The 6288-nt window shown below is 32.7% G+C and overlaps 1 non-coding gene across 1 annotated transcript; it reads right to left on the bottom strand.

Moving 5' to 3' along the window:
• Positions 1 to 4021: 4021 nt before the first annotated feature.
• Positions 4022 to 4094, bottom strand: Trnak-uuu (transfer RNA lysine (anticodon UUU)). The gene has a single exon. It is a non-coding gene; the product is annotated as a tRNA-Lys (tRNA).
• Between the last annotated feature and the right edge of the window lie 2194 nt (positions 4095 to 6288).

Below are 6288 nucleotides of genomic sequence, written 5' to 3'. Positions count from 1 at the left end.
TCCTTACATCACCTATGCGCCACCAACCTTGGGAACTAAGGTGTTATCTTGTGCCTGCCGTTACACTCACTAACTATTCAAACTGGAAACCAACAATACTACGTATTACTGTGCGTTGGTAGATCTGATAAGCGGGTGATACTTAGCCAGGCTTGTGGCTGGTAACCAATTGAGCAACAGATGCTGTTTAAAAGTTCTTTGGGATTCCGTTTTTACGCTTCCAATGTTATTACTGAGTCCAACCTAAGCCCAACAGTGGGCCATTTACAAGTTGTTACGTTATTAACTATATCTGCAATACAATTAGGCAATAAATTTAAAATCAATTTATTTACATAATCAAGGAACGCATGTAAATGATTTCTGTGTCGAAATATGAAATCTATGAATCCTCGCTCTGATGTTCAACGCCATAATTACAGATGAATTTGGACATATAGATCAGTCTAGCGAATTCGTGCGGTAGTAAAATTGCGTACTACGTTTGTATTCTGTCTGTGGTCCAAGTCGTGAGAGCCAGCGCCGTGATGTTTATTTATATCAGTTGGGATCAATTTTTATAATAAATATTTATTTATCTAATAAATACTCAATATTTTTATTATAAAAATAACTTTGTACTAAAATTAATTTAAAAAAAAAAACAGGTATTTTGATGATTTTTTAAGTAGCTATATCAAAATGGGTACTTTACATATTTTAATACATAAAATCAAAGTCAAATTAAGATTTAAAATCTTTATTAAATATATGTATATATTATATAATATTGATTGTCAAAATACCACCACCGGCCCGGAGACAAACGTCTCGGACCTGAGAAGACCCGAATGAAACTAAGCTGTATTTTTCTAAATGTCATCTTTTACAATTTTTGTTTTCATACAATAACAAAAATATATTTTCGTAAATCGTCCTGAGATGATGTCATTCCAAAAATGCAATAGAAAAGTTTTGACGTACCGCCCTCCCGATACTTACTTACAGAATTGAATGTCCACATTACAGGATAGTTCAGTCATCAAGTAATTTAACTCGCTTTTCATTTACAACTCAAACCGCACACACAAACAATTAATCGATACTTGAGCGTGGTGAGACAGCTCACGATTTGAGATTAGGCAACGCGGACGCCAGTGAAGTTATGTGACAGCACTAGTTTAGTATGCTGATACCAAAATCCGCATTATGATTACTCTTCTCTATTCTCTCAGTTGAAGGTCTCAATTCTGCCAAGGCTTTAAGGTAAAAATATGGCCCATTTGGTAAGTGGTCATAACGGCACCAACGTTCATAAAGGTTCAATTATAAATTACGTCACAAATTTCATGTTTTTTTTCATCCCCTGTCCTTGTCGCGTGTGATCACAATTTTAATTATCAGACACCCCCTTCTGGTATGACGTCACACGTTTTGCAATATTATATAGAAGATTGCTTATATTTAAACAGCTGCAACTCGAAAATTATATTCGTTTTCATTTAAGTTAGTTTTAATAAAATCGTCATGAAATCAAACTATTTCAAAAAATGACATAATAAAACCTTTGAACCATTGAACGAACGTTAAACGATTAATTATATCAATAAAATATATGAAACTTAATCATCTTGTGTCCGTGAAAAACCCTGTAGGTATATTATTTATTATTGTTATAGCGATCACTTTATTTTCGTTTTGGTTACGTTTATCCGACAAAGATGGCAGGTGACAGGGACTGTCATGTCTAGCTGCAATTCTTCGAGGACGTTTTTTACAACGGGACCCGAAAAAAACCAAAAAAAATAAAAAATTGTTAAGTAATGTTGTGTCTACGCTGGTTGGTAACACGCCTTGGGAATTAAACTATTGCCTCCAGGCCGTTTCGTGTATTCGAATATGTGAAATGTGAAAAAAAAAGTTTTTTAAGCCGGTTCTTTTCAGGTCTGAGTTGTTCCTATCCAAACCGGTCGAATTTTTATCTTGACAATCAATAAGTAAGTGTAATGCATCTATACTGAATTTCTGTTTTTTTTCTTTTCTTTCTATGTATCTTCGCAATCGGCATAACCTCTTGTTGCCTCTTATCTGAATTAGTTTTTTTCTCGTTTCAATGAAAATGTTGTCACGTGACGTCACCGACCAGAGGACACCTCTCACTCCTTAGTTAGAAACATTTTTAAAACCACTAAAAATAACGCCTTGCGAGTTTATTCGATACGAAAATAGTTTATGTTAATGTCATATTCAAATATTACAAAAAAATCTTTCAAGGTAAAAAAAAGTTTATTAACATTTTAATATAATGATAAGTAGTTACGTTCAGCAGCTGATATTTTATTTGTAATAAAAATAAATAATACTTACTTTAATTAACGTATTAATTGTACCATCGCAACGTATCGATACGATACAAACATCTCATAGAATAACTTTGAAGAACAAAAGCGTACAGTTCAATTCGTTCATCCGACAAAAGATTCCGCAAAACAAAGAGTTTACAATGAAAAAATGTTCTTAGAACTCATCAGAATAAGTACATATTATAAAAAGCAGCGCCAATTAATCTTTTGAAAATCATCTTTCTAACCGAGATTCGAATCGTGTGGATACAGTTGTGACCTTGCACTCACCTGTCTGCGTGGTTTGCAGGTGAACTGACAATCACACAACACGTGAAGATGAAGTTCGATATTCAAAATGGTTGATCATGAATGATGTTTTTTTTTGTATATATAAATAGACCAGTTAATTTGTTTGTTGATTGTATTATTTGTGTTTTTGATGTACGTTGTCGTTTTCATCTATTATTCTGTACAATTATTTATTTAAAATATTATAATTAAAATAATATTTTTGTAATCAAAAATCGAATTTACATTTTTATATTAATTATAGAGTACTGTGCGAAAAATAGTTTTTTTTTTTTTTTATAAATACATATAGCATTAATACCTAGTCTTAAACTGTGTATATTAATAATTACGTCTCCAATACAAAATGTTTCCGAATTTGAAAATATTAAAAAAAGTGACATTTAAAAATAGAATGATCAAAATCGAAGTTGTTCATATGTTTTATGTATTAATTATTGTATAACATTGTATCATATTAAGATTATCTTTATTTCTAGTGACGTCATTCAGATCAAATACAAGTATCACTCGACGACAATAAAGCTAACGACATACACACACGCACGGCACACATACATATATCATTAATACACACACGCGCACAAATAAACGCACACATACAAACAACAATATTTAATTAAATAATTTTGAATATCATTCTTTAAAAAATGTATTTAAACTATCTTTAGCCCCTAGCTTGTTTTAGGTATAAAAAGTAGCCTAGGTATGTCCTTCTTTGAAGTTCAAGCTACATACCACAACACATCATATTCGGTTTAGTGGTTTAGTTTAGTGTCGTTAGAGCGTAACAGACAAACAGAGTTACTTTCGTATTCATAATATCTCACTCGTATAGTTTACTACGCCTGTTAATCTGACACGATTTTTGAGTTAGGAAATCGATCATCATCCAACATTGTACAGTTTATCAAAAAATAAAAAAAATATCGTTTCAATGTTTTCATTTTCGATACTCCCTCGCTTATGTTAACGGTTGTTTAGTTAAACAATCTTTTCTCTCTTTCACACAACATCGATTTAACGTTTGAAAGAAGAAGACAATATGAATGCATAAATTCATTATTGGTTATGTTTTGGGGAAAAAAACCTAAGCTTTTATCTGTATACAAAAAATCGTGTCTATGCATTTGAATGATGAGGAGTTCCTTCGTTTGGAGTCAATACTGGTGTAGCATCAGATCATGGCAACCATGAAAATGCATTATCATCGGAACTGAACCAACACGTAAAATTTAAGATTTCGCAAGATTTGACCTAACCTAACTAAAACTTTAAATAAAACCATAAAAAAATCATAAAATGGAGTTTAAAAACTATAACTTTTCACTGATTGTTACAATTCAATAACTATGCAAATGTTTACTATGTAACATAAAATAAATGGCCGCCCGAACAGGGACTTGAACCCTGGACCCTTGGATTAAAAGTCCAATGCTCTACCGACTGAGCTATCCGGGCTCGTGAGAATAATAACAAAATTAGAGATTGCATATTACAACAAAAACTCTTTTTTTTCTCAAATTCTTGTTTTACATTTGTTTCAATGTTGTTTAATAACATAATCGATTTAAATTTAGTAAATAATAAACGTTAAATAGATATTTTATTAAGATCTTAATAGTTAGACGTCCTCTGTGTGTCTCAGAGAACTAACTTAACCTGCTATCGTGCGCATACGCGTAGTATGCTCTAACTCCGCAAAGTAAACATCTATTCTAAGGAATCTATTTGCTAGCTTTTTACTTACAGCCTGACTGCCTCTAGATATGGTTCCTAATTCCTTGGAAACCAGGAAAAACCATTGGTCTTCATTACCGTCTTTACCATAGGGCACATGGGGCACGTGCCCAGGGCCCCCATCCTGAGAGGGCCCCGAAGAACCAACAATTTCCTTCACACGTTTGTGCTCACGTTGACTGCTATGTATATTTTCGAAAGTGATATATCTGTAAGAAATAATTAACATATTTATCAAAAAAGGCTATTGATGATAGTCGATATTAAAAGTAGAAAGACGTGCTCTTCATGATAGAAAGAGATATACTATAAAATAGCCATAAGATTGTACAACCAATCAGGTTCCTATGAATTTACGAAAATTACCGCACCGTTTATTTGAAACTATACTTAAGGCCTGGTCATAAGCAAATTATTTTTATATGGTAGTAAATATCTACCAAAACCATGAATTTAAGATGGCTTAGCTTAAGACGGCTCTGTTGGTTTTGCGTCTAAATATCTAAATCGGATTATGTGAGTTAGGTAATATAGGAGCACCAGTATTTGCACAAACACTAGTGCAATACAATACGTTCATAATATGTTCCGTCGACTCCGCAAAGTCAATAAGTCCTCCCCTACAAGCGTTGGTTGCTCTAATTAAATTCCGCAGATATTTTTAACTTGTCCTATGAATACATTAAAATGGTTTGTTTAAAAATACGGCATTTTATTTTGTATAAGATAAAATAACTAGGATCTAGATAGGTTTTTTTTTAAATTATATATTTAGACTAACATATGTCACCTATGACATTGACGCTGTAAGAAATATTAACCATGTATTGCATTTCAAATGCGCCATCTTGAAACTAAGATGTTATGTCCCTTGTACCTGTTACATTGGCTAATTTGCATCCTTTAAACCAGAACACAAAGAATACTAAGAATTGGTATTTGTCGGAAGATCTTACATAAAAATATTATCTCTATATAGAATACGTTACATTAAACTTCCCCCTGTAGTGTTTATAATAGAGTAGGTACTTGATATTTAAACGAGAACATATTTTTACATAAATCTTCATATAATATTTATCATAAGATAAGCACACCCTATTTACACAGAATTTACCATTAATCTCCTAATGTTTCCTCGTTTACCTGACTTGAGATGATGCTTAAAGTTTTAAATAAATCTCGTATGAAAATAGACGTTTCCATTCCAAGAATTCTAAGTTATAAAATCAAAATAGAAAGTCTATTTTGATTCCAAGTAGACTCTTAGGAATCACTCTTAAAACGTCGCTTTATAAGGTTAATTTTAAGAGTGGCGAGGTTAAGTAATGAGTTTGTACAGATCCTTAGCACAAGGGCATTCTTATCCATCAAGGTGCAAAGGGATGGAAATGCATACGCCCATTTAAATTCGACCAGAATCGGCTAACCGTAAGGGCCTGGATGGTTTTCGTACGTTGCGAGCGTAAGTACAATACAGTAACCCGTGAATCGTTTTGAAAAGATACGTATTATAAAAATTAAAGAAGCACATAGAATCTATAATCAGATTCGCGGGCATCTTTACTTATTTACCCCTGCGATCAAACTTAAAGCTTGTGTTTAAAGGGATCAAGATCGAACTTGCTAATTTTGACATCGCTAGGCCCGTAAACAAATGCGCTCATGACACTTCACAACTGGTTAAACTTTTAAAATAAATTAATTGATACATTAAATCTAATGTTTCGAAAACAATTAAATCAACATCATATCAAACATTAGATAACCAATCCGATTGAAAAAAAATTGCTAATTCCGCTGACTGTGCATAAATCCTCGCGGCTTCACCGTCTCATTAAGCGCACCCGATGTTTACCGAAATTGCAAGTCGAGACCTTGCTCCGAATCAATCTAATCGATATTCGGATGATCG

Source organism: Vanessa tameamea, chromosome 27 (genome assembly GCF_037043105.1).
Source record: "Vanessa tameamea isolate UH-Manoa-2023 chromosome 27, ilVanTame1 primary haplotype, whole genome shotgun sequence".
In the NCBI taxonomy this organism is placed as follows: domain Eukaryota; kingdom Metazoa; phylum Arthropoda; class Insecta; order Lepidoptera; family Nymphalidae; genus Vanessa; species Vanessa tameamea.
This window is presented reverse-complemented; position numbering and strand designations above follow the sequence as displayed.